At 47.8% G+C, this 21,905-nt stretch overlaps 1 protein-coding gene across 1 annotated transcript in view; it reads left to right on the forward strand.

Annotated features, from left to right (window-relative positions):
- flt4 (fms related receptor tyrosine kinase 4) overlaps window positions 1-21,905 on the forward strand; it is a 355,428-nt gene that overhangs the window by 147,081 nt on the left and 186,442 nt on the right. The window lies entirely within an intron of this gene.

Consider the following 21,905-nt stretch of genomic DNA (forward strand, 5'->3'; position numbering starts at 1 on the left):
GGGAGGGGAACGTGGAGGTGGTGGTGTTCCCATGCCCCTGCTGCCCTTGTCCTTCTAGGTGGTAGAGGTCGCGGGTTTGGGAGGTGCTGCCGAAGAAGCCTTGGCGAGTTGCTGCAGTGCATCTTGTAGATGGTGCACACTGCAGCCACGGTGCAGTGACACTTGCCGCAGAATACCCAGCCTCTGACCCGCTCTTGTAGCCACAGTATTTATGTGGCTGGTCCAGTTACGTTTCTGGTCAATGGTGACCCCCAGGATGTTGATGATGGAGAATTGGTGATGGTAATGCCATTGAATATCAAGGGGCAGTGGTTAGACTCTCGATTGTTGGAGATGGTCATTGCCTGGCACTTGTGTGGCGCGAATGTTATTTGCCTGAATGTCGTCCAGGTCTTGCTGCATGCAGGCATAGAAACATAGAAATTTACAGCTTAGAAGGAGGCCATTTCGGCCCATCGTGTCCGCACCGGCCGACAAAGAGCCGCACGGCCCTCGGTCAGCAGCCCTGAAGGTTATGTATAAAACGGTGAACAATGACCAATGGTGGACAGGTAAAGAGCACCCAGCCCAACCAGTCCGCCTCACACAACTGCGACACCCCTTATACTGAAACATTCTACACTCCACCCCAATCGGAGCCAGGTGATCTACTGGGAGAGGCAAAAACCAGATTAAAAACCCAGGCCAATTGGGGAAAAAATCCCTGCAGTACTGACCATCGTATCTGCGGCAGCCAACAAAAGGTTATCCAGTCTAATCCCACTTACCAGCTCTAGGTCCGTAACCCTGCAGGTTACTGCACTTTAAGTGCCCATCCAAGCACCTTTTAAAAGTGGTGAGGGTTTCTGCATCCACCACCCTTCCAGGCATAGAAACATAGAAACATAGAAAATAGGTGCAGGAGCAGGCCATTCAGCCCTTCTAGCCTGCACCGCCATTCAACGAGTTCATGGCTGAACATGAAACTTCAGTACCCCCTTCCTGCTTTCACGCCATACCCCTTGATCCCCCGAGTAGTAAGGACTTCATCTAACTCCCTTTTGAATATATTTAGTGAATTGGCCTCAACTACTTCCTGTGGTAGAGAATTCCACAGGTTCACCACTCTCTGGGTGAAGAAGTTTCTCCTTATCTCGGTCCTAAATGGCTTACCCCTTATCCTTAGACTGTGACCCCTGGTTCTGGACTTCCCCAACATTGGGAACATTCTTCCTGCATCCAACCTGTCCAAACCCGTCAGAATTTTAAACGTTTCTATGAGGTCCCCTCTCACTCTTCTGAACTCCAGTGAATACAAGCCCAGTTGATTCAGTCTTTCTTGATAGGTCAGTCCCACCATCCCGGGAATCAGTCTGGTGAATCTTCGCTGCACTCCCTCAACAGCAAGTATGTCCTTCCTCAAGTTAGGAGACCAAAACTGTACACAATACTCCAGGTGTGGCCTCACCAAGGCCCTGTACAACTGTAGCAACACCTCCCTGTCCCTGTACTCAAATCCCCTTGCTATGAAGGCCAACATGCCATTTGCTTTCTTAACCGCCTGTTGTACCTGCATGTCAACCTTCAATGACTGATGTACCATGACACCCAGGTCTCGTTGCAGTGAGTTCCAGATCCGCACAACCTTCTGCTTAAAAAAAGCCCCCCCTCAAATCCCCTCTAAACCTTCCACCAACCAGCTTAAAACTATGCCCCCTTGTAATTGACCCCTCCATCAAGGGAAATAGGCCCTTGCTATCCACTATATCCAGGCCCCTCAAAATGTTATACACCTCAATGAGGTCTCCTCTCAGCCTCCTCTGTTCCAATGAGAACAAACCCAGCCGATCCAATCTGTCCTCATAGCTAAGATTCTCCATTCCAGGCAGCATCCTAGTAAATCTCCTCTGCACCCTCTCTAATCACGTCCTTCCTATAATACGGCGACTAGAACTGCATGCAGTACTCCAGCTGTAACCAGTGTATTATAAAATTTAAGCATAACCTCCCTGCTCTTGTATTCTGTGTCTCGGCCAATAAAGGCAAGCATTCCGTATGCCTTCTTAACCACCTTATCCACCTGGCCTACTACTTTCAGGAATCTGTGAACAAGCACTCCAAGGTCCCTCTGTTCATCTACACTATTACGTGGCCTACCACTTAATGTGTATACCCTTTCCTTATTAGCCCTCCCAAAGTGCATTATCTCAAACTGTTCCGAATTAAATTCCATTTGCCTGGGTGCATTTTTGATGGCCTTGGTTTTCGAATCAGTGGGCCTGATGCCATCAGCAGCGATCTTCCTCCCCAGGAATTCAACTTCAGGTGCCATGAAAACACACTTCGAACGTTTCAGCCTGAGTCCCACTTTGTCCAGTCGATGTAGAACTACTTCAATATTGTTCAGATGTTCAGCAGTGTCGCGACCTGTGATCAGAATGTCATCTTGAAACACGACAGTTCTAGGGACGGACTTTAGTAGACTTTCCATATTCCTCTGAAAAATGGCTGCAGCCGAATGAATTCCAAAAGGATGAACAGTCCTTTATGGGTGTTGATGCAGGTGAGTTTCTTCGAAGTGCCGAAAGCTCCTGTGTCACATGGGCCGACGTCAGATCCAGTTTAGTTAACGACTTTCCACCAGCTATCATGGCGAACAGGTCATCAGCTGTCGGTAACGGGTACTGATCCTGTTTCGGAAATCGGTTAATCGTAACCTTGTAGTCTCCACAAATCCTGACAGTGCCATCAGTCTTCAACACAGGAACAATAGGACTGGCCCACTCGTTAAACTCGACCGGTGATGTGATCCCTTCACGTTGGAGTCTGTCGAGCTCAATTTCAACCTTCTCCCTCATTGTGCAAGGAACAGACCGAGCTTTATGATAGACATGCCTTGCATCAGAATCCAGGTGAATCTGCACCTTGGCTCCTGTGAAATTTCCAATGCCCAGTTCAAACAAAGAAGGAAACTTCTTCAACACTTGAGCACACAAAGTGCCATCCACTGATGACAATGCTTTGATATCGTTCCAATTCCACTTGATTTTCTCGAGCCAATTCCTGCCGAACAGCATTGGACCATTGCCTGGTATGATCCATATTGGAAGATCATGAACCCCACAATCATATGACACCTTGACGGATGCACTGGCAATCACCGGTATGAGTTCCTTTGTGTAAGTACGCAACTTGGTATTGACTGGACTCAGCTTAGGCTTCACAGCCTCAGTGTCCCACAGCTTGTCAAATGTCCTTTGGCTCATTATCGACTGACTCACACCCGTGTCCAGCTCCATCGATACCGGCACGCCATTCAGTTTCACATCAACCATTATCGGCTGGCTCTTTGCCAGGAACGAATACAGACCATACACTTCCTCCTCGGGTTGTGCCACCGGGCCAGCACTAGACTGGTCTTCATCAGCAATGTGATGAGCTGCAGCACGCTTGCTCAGTTGTGAGCACATTGTCTGAAGATGCCCCACTTTGGAACAGCCGTTAGAGATGTACTGCCTAAACCGAAACTGATGAGGCTGATGATTGCCCCCAGAACACCAACAGGGCGAAATCGGATTCATACCAGTTGACGGACTTTGAGCAGCTACAGGTTTCACGTAAGCAGTAGAGTAGACCCTGCCATAAGTAGCTCTGTCAGACGAAGACACAATCTTGTTTACAGTGCTTGCCGTGGAGCTCCGACTTTTTGATGATATCTGCCTCAAATTATCATCAGTCGTCATGCATGCCTGGGCAGTCGTGATGGCCTTGCTCAAATCCAGCGTCCCTGCAGCCAATAACTTCCGGAGAATCGCGTCTTGGTTGATGCCTATCATGAAGAAATCTCGCAGCATGTCTTCCAACACGTTCCCGAACTTACACGGCTCAGCGAGAGGTCGCAGGTCGGCGACAAATCCCCTCGTTTGGCTTGAGATGGTCACGTACCAAAGCACACAAATCCTTGTATTCTTTGTCTGCTGGATGTGCAGGCGAGAGCAGATTCTTCATGAGGCCATGTATTCTTGAACCACAAATAGTGAGGAAAACCGCCCAGCGCCTAACTGCGTCAGCGTCTCCCACCATGTTGGCCACAAAATACTGATCCAGGCGGTCGTAAAATCTGCACAATCCTCGCCATCCATGATTCTCTCCAGAATGCCCATTGTGCATGCGAAGGTTCTTAAGTTACTTCGTCGCCAAATGTTATGTATATAATGATTCAAAAGACTTGTTACTGTAAGCTCACTCGGGTGTAAACCTGGTCCACTTTATTCGCGCCCAAAGTGCCTCCAAGACATGGTACCAGCACTTATATACCAGGGGACGCGCGTACAGCCTGATGACCTCTGACAGTGGCGCCTCCTAATGTCTAGTGACCCCAAGCATCAATACATGATAGTTACCTCCTCGAAAAATTCAATCAGGTTAGTCAAACACGATCTTCCCTTAACAAATCCGTGCTGACTGTCCCTGATTAATCAATGCCTTTCCAAATGTAGCAACACCTCCCTGCCCCTGTACTCAAATCCCCTCGCTATGAAGGCCAACATGCCATTTGCTTTCTTAACCGCCTGTTGTACCTGCATGTCAACCTTCAATGACTGATGTACCATGACACCCAGGTCTCGTTGCAGTGAGTTCCAGATCCGCACAACCTTCTGCTTAAAAAAAGCCCCCCCTCAAATCCCCTCTAAACCTTCCACCAACCAGCTTAAAACTATGCCCCCTTGTAATTGACCCCTCCATCAAGGGAAATAGGCCCTTGCTATCCACTATATCCAGGCCCCTCAAAATGTTATACACCTCAATGAGGTCTCCTCTCAGCCTCCTCTGTTCCAATGAGAACAAACCCAGCCGATCCAATCTGTCCTCATAGCTAAGATTCTCCATTCCAGGCAGCATCCTAGTAAATCTCCTCTGCACCCTCTCTAATCACGTCCTTCCTATAATACGGCGACTAGAACTGCATGCAGTACTCCAGCTGTAACCAGTGTATTATAAAATTTAAGCATAACCTCCCTGCTCTTGTATTCTGTGTCTCGGCCAATAAAGGCAAGCATTCCGTATGCCTTCTTAACCACCTTATCCACCTGGCCTACTACTTTCAGGAATCTGTGAACAAGCACTCCAAGGTCCCTCTGTTCATCTACACTATTACGTGGCCTACCACTTAATGTGTATACCCTTTCCTTATTAGCCCTCCCAAAGTGCATTATCTCAAACTGTTCCGAATTAAATTCCATTTGCCTGGGTGCATTTTTGATGGCCTTGGTTTTCGAATCAGTGGGCCTGATGCCATCAGCAGCGATCTTCCTCCCCAGGAATTCAACTTCAGGTGCCATGAAAACACACTTCGAACGTTTCAGCCTGAGTCCCACTTTGTCCAGTCGATGTAGAACTACTTCAATATTGTTCAGATGTTCAGCAGTGTCGCGACCTGTGATCAGAATGTCATCTTGAAACACGACAGTTCTAGGGACGGACTTTAGTAGACTTTCCATATTCCTCTGAAAAATGGCTGCAGCCGAATGAATTCCAAAAGGATGAACAGTCCTTTATGGGTGTTGATGCAGGTGAGTTTCTTCGAAGTGCCGAAAGCTCCTGTGTCACATGGGCCGACGTCAGATCCAGTTTAGTTAACGACTTTCCACCAGCTATCATGGCGAACAGGTCATCAGCTGTCGGTAACGGGTACTGATCCTGTTTCGGAAATCGGTTAATCGTAACCTTGTAGTCTCCACAAATCCTGACAGTGCCATCAGTCTTCAACACAGGAACAATAGGACTGGCCCACTCGTTAAACTCGACCGGTGATGTGATCCCTTCACGTTGGAGTCTGTCGAGCTCAATTTCAACCTTCTCCCTCATTGTGCAAGGAACAGACCGAGCTTTATGATAGACATGCCTTGCATCAGAATCCAGGTGAATCTGCACCTTGGCTCCTGTGAAATTTCCAATGCCCAGTTCAAACAAAGAAGGAAACTTCTTCAACACTTGAGCACACAAAGTGCCATCCACTGATGACAATGCTTTGATATCGTTCCAATTCCACTTGATTTTCTCGAGCCAATTCCTGCCGAACAGCATTGGACCATTGCCTGGTATGATCCATATTGGAAGATCATGAACCCCACAATCATATGACACCTTGACGGATGCACTGGCAATCACCGGTATGAGTTCCTTTGTGTAAGTACGCAACTTGGTATTGACTGGACTCAGCTTAGGCTTCACAGCCTCAGTGTCCCACAGCTTGTCAAATGTCCTTTGGCTCATTATCGACTGACTCACACCCGTGTCCAGCTCCATCGATACCGGCACGCCATTCAGTTTCACATCAACCATTATCGGCTGGCTCTTTGCCAGGAACGAATACAGACCATACACTTCCTCCTCGGGTTGTGCCACCGGGCCAGCACTAGACTGGTCTTCATCAGCAATGTGATGAACTGCAGCACGCTTGCTCAGTTGTGAGCACATTGTCTGAAGATGCCCCACTTTGGAACAGCCGTTAGAGATGTACTGCCTAAACCGAAACTGATGAGGCTGATGATTGCCCCCAGAACACCAACAGGGCGAAATCGGATTCATACCAGTTGACGGACTTTGAGCAGCTACAGGTTTCACGTAAGCAGTAGAGTAGACCCTGCCATAAGTAGCTCTGCCAGATGAAGACACAATCTTGTTTACAGTGCTTGCCGTGGAGCTCCGACTTTTTGATGATATCTGCCTCAAATTATCATCAGTCGTCATGCATGCCTGGGCAGTCGTGATGGCCTTGCTCAAATCCAGCGTCCCTGCAGCCAATAACTTCCGGAGAATCGCGTCTTGGTTGATGCCTATCATGAAGAAATCTCGCAGCATGTCTTCCAACACGTTCCCGAAGTTACACGGCTCAGCGAGAGGTCGCAGGTCGGCGACAAATCCCCTCGTTTGGCTTGAGATGGTCACGTACCAAAGCACACAAATCCTTGTATTCTTTGTCTGCTGGATGTGCAGGCGAGAGCAGATTCTTCATGAGGCCATGTATTCTTGAACCACAAATAGTGAGGAAAACCGCCCAGCGCCTAACTGCGTCAGCGTCTCCCACCATGTTGGCCACAAAATACTGATCCAGGCGGTCGTAAAATCTGCACAATCCTCGCCATCCATGATTCTCTCCAGAATGCCCATTGTGCATGCGAAGGTTCTTAAGTTACTTCGTCGCCAAATGTTATGTATATAATGATTCAAAAGACTTGTTACTGTAAGCTCACTCGGGTGTAAACCTGGTCCACTTTATTCGCGCCCAAAGTGCCTACAAGACATGGTACCAGCACTTATATACCAGGGGACGCGCGTACAGCCCGATGACCTCTGACAGTGGCGCCTCCTAATGTCTAGTGACCCCAAGCATCAATACATGATAGTTACCTCCTCGAAAAATTCAATCAGGTTAGTCAAACACGATCTTCCCTTAACAAATCCGTGCTGACTGTCCCTGATTAATCAATGCCTTTCCAAATGTAGCAACACCTCCCTGCCCCTGTACTCAAATCCCCTCGCTATGAAGGCCAACATGCCATTTGCTTTCTTAACCGCCTGTTGTACCTGCATGTCAACCTTCAATGACTGATGTACCATGACACCCAGGTCTCGTTGCAGTGAGTTCCAGATCCGCACAACCTTCTGCTTAAAAAAAGCCCCCCCTCAAATCCCCTCTAAACCTTCCACCAACCAGCTTAAAACTATGCCCCCTTGTAATTGACCCCTCCATCAAGGGAAATAGGCCCTTGCTATCCACTATATCCAGGCCCCTCAAAATGTTATACACCTCAATGAGGTCTCCTCTCAGCCTCCTCTGTTCCAATGAGAACAAACCCAGCCGATCCAATCTGTCCTCATAGCTAAGATTCTCCATTCCAGGCAGCATCCTAGTAAATCTCCTCTGCACCCTCTCTAATCACGTCCTTCCTATAATACGGCGACTAGAACTGCATGCAGTACTCCAGCTGTAACCAGTGTATTATAAAATTTAAGCATAACCTCCCTGCTCTTGTATTCTGTGTCTCGGCCAATAAAGGCAAGCATTCCGTATGCCTTCTTAACCACCTTATCCACCTGGCCTACTACTTTCAGGAATCTGTGAACAAGCACTCCAAGGTCCCTCTGTTCATCTACACTATTACGTGGCCTACCACTTAATGTGTATACCCTTTCCTTATTAGCCCTCCCAAAGTGCATTATCTCAAACTGTTCCGAATTAAATTCCATTTGCCTGGGTGCATTTTTGATGGCCTTGGTTTTCGAATCAGTGGGCCTGATGCCATCAGCAGCGATCTTCCTCCCCAGGAATTCAACTTCAGGTGCCATGAAAACACACTTCGAACGTTTCAGCCTGAGTCCCACTTTGTCCAGTCGATGTAGAACTACTTCAATATTGTTCAGATGTTCAGCAGTGTCGCGACCTGTGATCAGAATGTCATCTTGAAACACGACAGTTCTAGGGACGGACTTTAGTAGACTTTCCATATTCCTCTGAAAAATGGCTGCAGCCGAATGAATTCCAAAAGGATGAACAGTCCTTTATGGGTGTTGATGCAGGTGAGTTTCTTCGAAGTGCCGAAAGCTCCTGTGTCACATGGGCCGACGTCAGATCCAGTTTAGTTAACGACTTTCCACCAGCTATCATGGCGAACAGGTCATCAGCTGTCGGTAACGGGTACTGATCCTGTTTCGGAAATCGGTTAATCGTAACCTTGTAGTCTCCACAAATCCTGACAGTGCCATCAGTCTTCAACACAGGAACAATAGGACTGGCCCACTCGTTAAACTCGACCGGTGATGTGATCCCTTCACGTTGGAGTCTGTCGAGCTCAATTTCAACCTTCTCCCTCATTGTGCAAGGAACAGACCGAGCTTTATGATAGACATGCCTTGCATCAGAATCCAGGTGAATCTGCACCTTGGCTCCTGTGAAATTTCCAATGCCCAGTTCAAACAAAGAAGGAAACTTCTTCAACACTTGAGCACACAAAGTGCCATCCACTGATGACAATGCTTTGATATCGTTCCAATTCCACTTGATTTTCTCGAGCCAATTCCTGCCGAACAGCATTGGACCATTGCCTGGTATGATCCATATTGGAAGATCATGAACCCCACAATCATATGACACCTTGACGGATGCACTGGCAATCACCGGTATGAGTTCCTTTGTGTAAGTACGCAACTTGGTATTGACTGGACTCAGCTTAGGCTTCACAGCCTCAGTGTCCCACAGCTTGTCAAATGTCCTTTGGCTCATTATCGACTGACTCACACCCGTGTCCAGCTCCATCGATACCGGCACGCCATTCAGTTTCACATCAACCATTATCGGCTGGCTCTTTGCCAGGAACGAATACAGACCATACACTTCCTCCTCGGGTTGTGCCACCGGGCCAGCACTAGACTGGTCTTCATCAGCAATGTGATGAGCTGCAGCACGCTTGCTCAGTTGTGAGCACATTGTCTGAAGATGCCCCACTTTGGAACAGCCGTTAGAGATGTACTGCCTAAACCGAAACTGATGAGGCTGATGATTGCCCCCAGAACACCAACAGGGCGAAATCGGATTCATACCAGTTGACGGACTTTGAGCAGCTACAGGTTTCACGTAAGCAGTAGAGTAGACCCTGCCATAAGTAGCTCTGCCAGATGAAGACACAATCTTGTTTACAGTGCTTGCCGTGGAGCTCCGACTTTTTGATGATATCTGCCTCAAATTATCATCAGTCGTCATGCATGCCTGGGCAGTCGTGATGGCCTTGCTCAAATCCAGCGTCCCTGCAGCCAATAACTTCCGGAGAATCGCGTCTTGGTTGATGCCTATCATGAAGAAATCTCGCAGCATGTCTTCCAACACGTTCCCGAACTTACACGGCTCAGCGAGAGGTCGCAGGTCGGCGACAAATCCCCTCGTTTGGCTTGAGATGGTCACGTACCAAAGCACACAAATCCTTGTATTCTTTGTCTGCTGGATGTTCAGGCGAGAGCAGATTCTTCATGAGGCCATGTATTCTTGAATCACAAATAGTGAGGAAAACCGCCCAGCGCCTAACTGCGTCAGCGTCTCCCACCATGTTGGCCACAAAATACTGATCCAGGCGGTCGTAAAATCTGCACAATCCTCGCCATCCATGATTCTCTCCAGAATGCCCATTGTGCATGCGAAGGTTCTTAAGTTACTTCGTCGCCAAATGTTATGTATATAATGATTCAAAAGACTTGTTACTGTAAGCTCACTCGGGTGTAAACCTGGTCCACTTTATTCGCGCCCAAAGTGCCTCCAAGACATGGTACCAGCACTTATATACCAGGGGACGCGCGTACAGCCCGATGACCTCTGACAGTGGCGCCTCCTAATGTCTAGTGACCCCAAGCATCAATACATGATCGTTACCTCCTCGAAAAATTCAATCAGGTTAGTCAAACACGATCTTCCCTTAACAAATCCGTGCTGACTGTCCCTGATTAATCAATGCCTTTCCAAATGTAGATTTATCCTGTCCTTCAAGATTTTTTCCAGTAATTTTCCCACCACTGAGGTTAGGCTGACAGGCCTGTAATTACTCGGCCTATCCCTTTCTCTCTTCTTAAACAAGGGTACCACATTAGCAGTCCTCCAGTCCTCCGGCACCATGCCTGAATCCAGAGGACTGGAAAATGATGGTCAAGGCCTCTGCTATTTCCTCTTTCACTTCGCTCAACAGCCTGGAATGCATTTCATCTGGGCCTGGGGACTTATCTACTTTCAAAGCTGCTAAACCCCTTATTACCTCCTCTCTCACTATGTTTATTTCATCCAGAATATCACACTCCTCCTCGATAGCAGTATCTGCATTGCCCCTTTCCTTTGTGGAAACAGATGCTAAGTATTCATTAAGAAGCATACCCACATAGAAACATAGAAACATAGAAAAGAGGTGCAGAAGTAGGCCATTTGGCCCTTCGAGCCTGCACCGCCATTCAATGAGTTCATGGCTGAACATGCAACTTCAGTACCCCATTCCTGCTTTCTCGCCATACTCCTTGATCCCCTTAGTAGTAAGGACTATATCTAACTCCTTTTTGAATATATTTAGTGAATTGGCCTCAACAACTTTCTGTGGTAGAGAATTCCACAGGTTCACCACTCTCTGGGTGGAGAAGTTTCTCCTCATCTCGGTCCTAAATGGCTTACCCCTTATCCTTAGACTGTGACCCCTGGTTCTGGACTTCCCCAACATTGGGAACATTCTTCCTGCATCTAACCTGTCTAAACCCGTCAGAATTTTAAACGTTTCTATGAGATCCCCTCTCATTCTTCTGAACTCCAGTGAATACAAGCCCAGTTGATCCAGTCTTTCTTGATTTGTCAGTCCCGCCATCCCGGGAATCAGTCTGGTGAACCTTCGCTGCATTCCCTCAATAGCAAGAATGTTCTTCCTCATGTTAGGAGACCAAAATTGTACACAATACTCCAGGTGTGGCCTCACCAAGGCCCTGTACAACTGTAGTAACACCTCCCTGCCCCTGTACTTAAATCCCCTCGCTATGAAGGCCAACATGCCATTTGCTTTCTTAACCGCCTGCTGTACCTGCATGCCAACCTTCAATGACTGATGTACCATGACACCCAGGTCTCGTTGCACCTCACCTTTTCCTAATCTGTCACCATTCAGATAATAGTCTGTCTCTCTGTTTTTACCACCAAAGTGGATAACCTCATATTTATCCACATTATACTTCATCTGCCATGCATTTGCCCACTCACCTAACCTATCCAAGTCACTCTGCAGCCTCATAGCATCCTCCTTACAGCTCACACTGCCACCCAACTTAGTGTCATCCGCAAATTTGGAGATACTACATTTAATCCCCTTGTCTAAATCATTAATGTACAATGTAAACAGCTGGGACCCCAGCATAGAACCTTGCGGTACCCCACTAGTCACTGCCTGCCATTCTGAAAAGTACCCATTTACTCCTACTCTTTGCTTCCTGTCTGCCAACCAGTTCTCAATCCATGTCAGCACACTACTCCCAATCCCATGTGCTTTAACTTTGCACATTAATCTCTTGTGTGGGACCTTTTCGAAAGCCTTCTGAAAGTCCAAATACACCACATCAACTGGTTCTCCCTTGTCCACTCTACTGGAAACATCCTCAAAAAATTCCAGAAGATTTGTCAAGCATGATTTCCCTTTCACAAATCCATGCTGACTTGGACCTATCATGTCACCTCTTTCCAAATGCGCTGCTATGACATCCTTAATAATTGATTCCATCATTTTACCTACTACCGATGTCAGGCTGACCGGTCTATAATTCCCTGTTTTCTCTCTCCCTCCTTTTTTTAAAAAGTGGAGTTACATTGGCTACCCTCCATTCCATAGGAACTGATCCAGAGTCTATGGAATGTTGGAAAATGACTGTCATTTTCCAAAGCCACCTCCTTAAGTACTCTGGGATGCAGACCATCTGGCCCTGGGGATTTATCGGCCTTCAATCCCATCAATTTCCCCAACACAATTTCCCGACTAATAAGGATTTCCCTCAGTTCCTCCTTCTTACTAGACCCTCTGACCCCTTTTATATCCGGAAGGTTGTTTGTGTCCTCCTTAGTGAATACCGAACCAAAGTACTTGTTCACTTGGTCTTCCATTTCTTTGTTCCCTGTTATGACTTCTCCTGATTCTGACTGCAGGGGACCTACGTTTGTCTTTACTAACCTTTTTCTCTTTACATATCGATTGAAGCTTTTGCAATCCGTTTTAATGTTCCCTGCAAGCTTCCTCTCGTACTCTATTTCCCCTGCCCTTATCAAACCCTTTGTCCTCCTCTGCTGAGTTCTAAATTTCTCCCAGTCTCCGGGTTCGCTGCTATTTCTGGCCAAATTGTATGCCACTTGCTTGGCTTTAATACTATCCCTCTTCCGCTTCCACACAAAGATTACATCATGGTCTCTAATAGGTCCTACCCTTTATTTAGTTATCCTCTTGCTCTTAATATATTTATAGAACATCTTTGGGTTTCCCTTGATTTTACTGGCCAAGAATTTTTCATGCTCTCTCTCAGAATTCCTAATATGCTTTTTAATTTTACCTCTGAACTTTCTATATTCCCCCAAAGATTCTACAGTATTTAGCCGTCGGTATATGACATAAGCTTCCCTTTTTTTCTTTATTCTCCCCTGTAAGTCCCTAGACATCCAAAGAGCTCTCGAATTGTTATTCCCAGCCTTTTTCTTTAAGGGCACATATTTGGCCTGAGCCTTCCGGATCTCCTCCTTGAATGCCTCCCACTGTTCCGACACTGCTTTACCCACAAGTAGCCATTTCCAGTCCACTATGGCCAAATCACTCCTCAACTTCGCAAAGTTAGCTTTTCTCCAATTTGGGACTTTTATTCCTGGTCTATCCTTGTCCTTATCCATAACTACCTTGAATCTGACTGAATTATGATCACTGGCACCCAAGTGCTCTCCCACTGATACCTCTTCCACCTGCCCAGCTTCATTCCCCAAAACTAAATCCAGAACCGCCCCCTCTCATGTTGGACTTGTTACATACTGACTAAAAAAGTTCTCTTGAATGCATTTTAGGAATTCCGCACCCTCTATACCCTTCACACTATATTTGTCCCAATCAATATTTGGATAGTTGCAATCCCCTACTATTACTGCCCTATGGTTTTTGGACTTCAGAGAAATTTGCCAACATAATGAACAGCTTCAGTATCTGAGGAGTTGTGAATGGAACTGAACGCTGTGCAGTCATCAGCGAACATCCCCACTTCTGACCTTATGGTGGAGGGAAGGCCATTGATGAAGCAGCTGAAGATGGTTGGGCCTAGGACACTGCCCTGAGGAACTCCTGCAGTAATGTCCTGGGGCTGGGATGATTGACCTCCAACCACCACAACCATCTTCCTTTGTGCTGGGTATGACTCCAGCCAGTGGGGAGTTTTCCCCCTGATTCCCCATTGACTCCAGTTTACTCGGGCTCCTTGATGCCACACTCGGTCAAATGCTGCCTTTATGTCGAGGGCAGTCACTCTCACCTCACCTCTGGAATTCAGCTCTTTTGTCCATGTTTGGACCAAGGCTGTAATGAGGTCTGGAGCTGAGGGGTCCTGACAGAACACAAACTGAGCATCGGTGAGCAGGTTATTGGTGAGTAAGTGCCGCTTGATAGCACTGTCGATGACACCTTCCTTCACTTTGCTGATGATTGAGAGTAGACTGATGGGGCGGTAATTGGCCGGATTGGATTTGTCCTGCTTTTTGTGGACAGGACATACCTGGGCAGTTTTCCACATTGTCGGGTAGATGCCAGTGTTGTGGCTGTACTGGAACAGCTTGGCTAGAGGCACGGCTAGTTCTGGAGCACAAGTCTTCAGCACGACAACAGGGATATTGTCGGGGTCCATAGTCTTTGTTGTATCCAGTGCGCTCAGCTGTTTCTTGATATCCCGTGGAGTGAACCGAATTTGGCTGAAGACTGGCTTCTGTGATGGTGGGAACCTCAGGAGGAGGCCGAGATGGATCATTCACTGGGCACTTCCAGCTGAAGATGGTTGTAAACGCTTCAACCTTGTCTTTTGCACTCAACGTGCTGGGATTGAGGATGGGGATATTCATGGAGCCTCCTCCTCCCGTTAGTTGTTTAATTGTCCACCACCATTCACGACTGGTGAATCCTCATAATCCTTCTCTAGTGCAATCACATCTCTCCTGTAATGTGGTGACCAGAACTGTGCAGTCTGACCAGGGTCCCATACATGTATAACCTTCCAATTGCAGATTGACCCTGGACTTCCTGGTTAGGGCACACACACAAGAGTTATTCACCGTCAATTCTCAGCCCAAAGCAACATAGGAACATACAAGGCCAGAGAATGCTCATACTCAGAAGACTGTTGTAATGTATTTGCTTCATGGGTTCTTTGCTTAAGAATTCACAGCAACACATTGCTATTAAGAACTAGTTGGTTTATTAGCAAAAGGTTTAACAATCACACGACACATTACCAGTTCATCCACCAGGCTCACAACCACCTGCCTCATCGTGGATCCCCCGAACCCAACTGGCTGGGGTTTTATTGAGTCTTGCGAATATCATGTGACTGGCTAAACCACTCCCAACTCAACAGCTCTACAACTATTTTTTGTAGAAAACAGTTAAATCAAAAGCCCTCTGATTAAAGGGTTGGAGTGGGACTCCAAAGACTTTCAAACAAGTGCCCCCTTGTTTTTTTTTAGGGCACTAAAAAGACAAATTATATAAGTGCCCCATCGCTAAAAGGGGAGAAGGGGCACTGAAACCGACACACTAAAAATGCTTCCTCCCCGTCAGGGAATTGAATCCCTGTTTCCCGCGTGACAGGCAGGGATACTCACCACTATACAAACGAGGAATTGACCAACAGCTCGACAAACCTGTGAGCATCCTCACGTGCACATATTACAGCTGTCTCATTACAGGGTAGGCCTGCGTTGGTGATGTCAATACTGAGCAGGGCAGCTATCTACAAACACTGATCAACAAAATTCCAAATCCTGAATTCTAAAACCGGGGCAACAAATGAGCATTTTCCCTGACTGGCCCTGGGTTATTTCTCAGTTGCTTCTGCCTCTCCTCGGAGACTGCATGGCTACGGGCAGGGACGAGTTGGTGGGCCGGGGAAGGTGTTTAGTCATTAGGCCCCGGTGTCGGGACATCACATTGGGCCAGCTGGTCTTTCCCAGGTCCGTCCATTTCATATGTTCGTATGTTATTTGTCAGCTGTGGCACAATGGGTAGCTCTCTCTCGCCTCTGAATCAAGAGGTTGTGGGTTCAAGTCCCACTCCAGGAACTGAAGCACATAAATCTAGGCTGATGTTCCAGTGCAGTGCTGAGGGAGTGCTGCACTGTCGGAGGGTCAGTACTGAGCGAGCGCTGCACTATCGGAGGGTCAGTACTGAGGGAGTGCTGCACTGTCGGAGGTGCAGTGTTGAGGGAGTGCTGCACTGTCGGAGGGGCAGTACTGAGGGAGCGCCGCACTGTCGGAGAGTCAGTACATAGAAACATAGAAAATAGGTGCAGGAGTAGGCCATTCGGCCCTTCGAGCCTGCACCACCATTCAGTAAGATCATGGCTGATCATTCCCTCAGTACCCCTTTTCTGCTTTCTCTCCATACCCCTTGACTCCCTTAGCCGTAAGGGCCCATATCTAACTCTCTCTTGAATATATCCAATGAACTGGCATCAACAACTCTCTGCGGCAGCGAATTCCACAGGTTAACAACTCTCTGGGTGAAGAAGTTTCTCCTCATCTCGGTCCTAAATGGCCTGCCCCTTATCCTTAGACTGTGTCCCCTGGTTCTGGACTTCCCCAACATCGGGAACATTCTACCCGCATCGAACCTGTGCCGTCCCATCAGAATCTTATATGTTTCTATGAGATCCCCTCTCATCCTTCTAAACTCCAATGTATAAAGGCCCAGTTGATCCAGTCTCTCCTCATATGTCAGTTCAGCCATCCCGGGAATCAGTCTTGTGAACCTTCGCTGCACTCCTGCAAGAACGTCCTTCCTCAGATTAGGAGACTAAAACTGAACGCAATATTCCAGGTGTGGCCTCACTAAAGCCTTGTACAACTGCAGTAAGACCTCCCTGCTGCTATACTCAAATCCCCTCAGTATGAAGGCCAACATACCATTTGCCTTCTTCACCGCCTGCTGTACCTGTATGCCAACTTTCAGTGACTGATGAACCATGACACTCAGGTCTCGTTGCACCTCCCCTTTTCCTAATCTGCCGCCATTCAGATAATATTCTGCCTTCGTGTTTTTGCGTACTGAGGGGGCGCTGCACTGTCGGAGGGCCAGTACTGAGGGAGCATTGCACTGTCGGAGGGGCAGTACTGAGGGAGCGCTGCACTGTCGGAGGGTCAGTACTGAGGGTGTGCTGCACTGTCGGAGGGTCAGTACTGAGGGAGTGTTGCACTGTCGGAGGGGCAGTACTAAGGGAGCGCTACACTGTCGGAGGGGCAGTGCTGAGGGAGTGCTGCACTGTCGGAGTGTCAGTACTGAGGGAGCACTGCACTGTCGGAGGGGCAGTGTTGAGGGAGTGCTGCACTGTCGGAGGGTCAGTACTGAGGGAGCGCTGCACTGTCGGAGGGGCAGTACTGAGGGAGTGCTGCACTGTTGGAGGGGCAGTACTGAGGGAGTGCTGCACTGTCGGAGGTGTCGTCTTTCGGATGAGACGTTAAACCGAGGCCCCGTCTGCTCTCTCAAGTGGATGTAAAAGATCCCATGGCACTATTTTGAAGGAAAGCAGGGGAGTTATCCCCGGTGTCCTGGGGCCAATATTTATCCCTCAATCAACATAACAAAAAACAGATTATCTGGTCATTGTCACATTGCTGTTTATGGGAGCTTGCTGTGCACAAATTGCCTGCCGCTTTTCTTACATTATTACACTTAAAAATGTACTTCATTGGCTGTGAAGCTCTTTGAGACGCCCAGTGGTCGTGAAAGGCGCTATATAAATGCAAGTCTTTCTTTTATTAGTGTGTACAGCCCATGCAAGACTCGGGGTGTGACTCATCAAAGATCTGGCAGGTTCATTTTCCACAGAGATTTTCTGCTGAAGTTATGGTAAACAAGCGCAAATTCAGCCTCCTACAGCCTTCTCATTTCCAGGTGAAGTCAGCCTCTACAGACAATGTATAAAGATCCTGCCGCCAATGTAATAAGAACACGTGCGAACATAAGAAATAGGAGGAGGAGTCGGCCATTCGGCCCCTCGAACCTGCTCCTCCATTCAATGAGACCATGGCTGATCTGATCTTGGCCTCAACTCCACTTCCCTGCCCGCTCCCCATAACCCTTTATTCCCTTATCGGTGAACAATCTGTCTATCTCCGCCTTAAATATATTCAGTGACCCAGCATCCACAGCTCTCTGAGGCAGAGAATTCCACAGATTCACGACCCTCTGAGAGAAGAAATTCCTCCTCATTTCCGTTTTAAATGGACTGGAGTACAGGGGAGGATAAAGTAAAAAATGGAAGCTTATGTCATACACCAACGGCTAAATACTGTCGAATCTCTGAGGAGGAGGTAACTAGGAGGGTCGATGAAGTCAAAGTACGTGATGTAGTGTATATGGATTTTAGCAAAGCTTTTGATCAGGTCCCGCATGGCAGACTGGTTACAAAAGTCATCATCATCATCATAGGCAGTCCCTCGGAATCGAGGAAGACTTGCTTCCACTCTAAACATGAGTCCTTAGGTGGTTGAACAGTCCAATACAAGAACCACAGACCCTGTCAAAGGTGGGACAGACAGTGGTTGAGGGAAAGGGTGGGTGGGGAGTCTGGTTTGCCGCACGCTCCTTCCGCTGCCTGCGCTTGGTTTCTGCATGCTCTCGGCGACGAGACTCGAGGTGCTCAGCACCCTCCCGGATGCACTTCCTCCACTTAGGGCGGTCTTTGGCCAGGGACTCCCAGGTGTCGGTGGGGATGTTGCACTTTATCAGGGAGGCTTTGAGAGTGTCCTTGTAACGTTTCCTCTGCCCACCTTTGGCTCGTTTGCCGAGAAGGAGTTCCAAGTAGAGCGCTTGCTTTGGGAGTCTCGTGTCTGGCATGCAGACACTGTGGCCCTGCCCAGCGGAGCTGATCAAGTGTGGTCAGTGCTTCGATGCTGGGGATGTTGGCCTGATCGAGGACGCTAACGTTGGTGCGTCTGTCCTCCCAGGAGATTTGCAGGATCTTGCGGAGACATCGTTGGTGGTATTTCTCCAGCGACTTGTACATGGTCCATGTCTCTGAGCCATGTCATTGAGTCTCTCACGAAAGTAAAAGCCCATGGGATCCAGGGCAAAGTGGCAAGTTGGATCCAAAATTGGCTCAGAGGCAGGAAGCAAAGGGTAATGGTTGATGGGTGTTTTTGTGACTGGAAGGATGTTTCCAGTGGGGTTCCGCAGGGCTTAGTACTGGGTCCCTTGCTTTTTGTGATATATAGCAATGATCTAGACTTGAATATAGCGGGTATGATTAAGAAGTTTGCAGATGACACTAAAATTGTCCGTGTGGTTGATAATGAAGAAGAAAGCTGTAGACTGCAGGAAGATATCAATGAACTGGTCAGGTGGGCAGAACAGTGGCAAATGGAATTCAATCCGGAGAAGTGTGAGGTAATGCAATTTGGGAGGGCTAACAAGGCAAGGGAATACACATTAAATGATAGGACACTGAGAAGTGTAGAGGAACAGAGGGACCTTGGAGTGCAGGTCCACAGATCCCTGAAGGTAGCAGGCCAGGTAGATAAGGTGGTTAAGAAGGCATATGGAATACTTGCCTTTATTAGCTGAGGCATAGAATACATGAGCAGGGGGGTTATGCTTGAACTGTATAAAACACTGGTTAGACCACAGCTGGAGTACTGCGTGCAGTTCTGGTCACCACATTACAGGAAAGATGTGATTGCACTGGAGAGGGTACAGAGGAGATTTACGAGGATGTTGCCAGGACTGGAGAATTTTAGCTATGAGGACAGGTTAGATAGGCTGGATTTGTTTTCATTGAAAAAGAAGAGGCTTCGGGGAGACATCATTAAGGTGTATAAAATTATGAGGGGCCTAGATATAGTGGATAGAAAGGACCTATTTCCCTTAGCAGAGGGTCAACAACCAGGGGACATAGATTTAAAGTAATTGGGGGGAGGTTTAGAGGGGATTTGAGGGGAAATGTTTTCACCCAGAGGGTGGTGGGGGTCTGGAACTCACTGCCTGAAAGGGTGGTAGAGGCAGAAACCCTCACCACATTTAAACAGTACTTGGATGTGCACCTGAAGTGCTGTAACCTACAGGGCTACGGGCTGAGAGCTGGAAAGTGGGATTAGGCTAGATAGCCTCTTGTTGGTTGGCACGGCCATGATGGGCCGAAATGGCCTCCTTCCGTGCTGTGACATCCTATGATTCTATGACCCCTTATTCTGAAACGATGCCCCCTAGTTCTAGATTCCCCCATGAAGGGAAACATCCTCTCTGCATCTACCTTGTCGAGCCCCCTCAGAATCTTATACATTTCAATAAGATCACCTCTCATTCTTCTAAACTTCAATGAGTGTAGGCCCAACCTGCTCAACCTTTCTTTATAAGGCAACCCCTTCATCTCTGGAATCAACGGAGTGAACCTTCTCTGAACTGCCTCCAATGCAAGTATATCCCTTCTTATTGGAGAGATTGAGAGTGTTCCCGTTCCTTCTGGAGGTGACGTCCATCCTTATTACTGTCGTATCTGGTCAGTGTCAGCTAATCATAGCTGCTTTATCTCACCCTCTCTCCTACCAGGGAGAGGCACCCTGTACCGTAAATCAGAGCCCGACTGAGCAGCTGGACTGGTTCTAGTAGCCTCAGGCAGTCGGAGAGGAATTATCCAGCTTCGGCCTGGCTTTGTTATCTGAGTTCTTGTCTCTCCCCAGAGGTTGGGGCGGGGAGTGTCTGTCTTGTGCGACATAAGGCAGCGCAATTGTGTGTCCCTGCCCATCATTTTCACAAAATAATAATTCCCCAGAGAGGGGTGAGAATGTGGAACTCGCTGCCACTCGGAGGGGTTGAGACGAATAGTATCGATGCATTTATGGGGAAGCTGGATAAACACATAAGGGAGAGAGGAATAGAAGGATATGGTGATGGGGGGGATGGAGAGGGGTGAGAGGGGGCTGGTGTGGGGCATAAACCCCGGCACGGAGCAGTGGGCCGAGTGGCCTGTTTCTGTGTCATGAATTCAATGTAATTGTGTGTAACATGTTCTCTTCTACCCTGCGTACAGTTTTGGTCTCCGTATTTAAGGAGGATTATACCTGCATTGGAGACAGTTCAGAGAAAGTTCACTCGGTTGATTCCTGAGATGAAGGGGTTGACTTATGAAGGTTGGGCCTCTACTCATTGGAGTTTAGAAGACTGAGAGTGATCTTGTTGAAATGACACTAAGTTGGGTGGCAGTGTGAGCTGCGAGGAGGATGCTGTGAGGCTGCAGAGCGACTTGGATAGGTTAGGTGAGTGGGCAAATGCATGGCAGATGAAGTATAATGTGGATAAATGTGAGGTTATCCACTTTGGTGGTAAAAACAGAGAGACAGACTATTATCTGAATGGTGACAGATTAGGAAAAGGGAAGGTGCAAAGAGACCTGGGTGTCATGGTACATCAGTCATTGAAGGTTGGCATGCAGGTGCAGCAGGCGGTTAAGAAAGCAAATGGCATGTTGGCCTTCATAGCAAGGGGATTTGAGTACAGGGGCAGGGAGGTGTTGCTACAGTTGTACAGGGCATTGGTGAGGCCACACCTGGAGTATTGTGTACAGTTTTGGTCTCCTAACCTGAGGAAGGACATTCTTGCTATTGAGGGAGTGCAGCGAAGGTTCACCAGACTGATTCCCGGGATGGCGGGACTGACCTATCAAGAAAGACTGGATCAACTGGGCTTGTATTCACTGGAGTTCAGAAGAATGAGAGGGGACCTCATAGAAACATTTAAAATTCTGACGGGGTTAGACAGGTTAGATGCAGGAAGAATGTTCCCAATGTTGGGGAAGTCCAGAACCAGAGGTCACAGTCTAAGGATAAGGGGTAAGCCATTTAGGACCGAGATGCGGAGGAACTTCTTCACCCAGAGAGTGGTGAACCTGTGGAATTCTCTACCACAGAAAGTTGTTGAGGCCAATTCACTAAATATATTCAAAAAGGAGTTAGATGAGGTCCTTACTACTAGGGGGATCAAGGGGTATGGCGAGAAAGCAGGAATGCGGTACTGAAGTTGAATGTTCAGCCATGAACTCATTGAATGGCGGTGCAGGCTAGAAGGGCCGAATGGCCTACTCCTGCACCTATTTTCTATGTTTCTATGTTCTATATAAGATTCTGAGGGGGCTCG

Source organism: Pristiophorus japonicus, chromosome 4 (genome assembly GCF_044704955.1).
Source record: "Pristiophorus japonicus isolate sPriJap1 chromosome 4, sPriJap1.hap1, whole genome shotgun sequence".
In the NCBI taxonomy this organism is placed as follows: Eukaryota; Metazoa; Chordata; class Chondrichthyes; family Pristiophoridae; genus Pristiophorus; species Pristiophorus japonicus.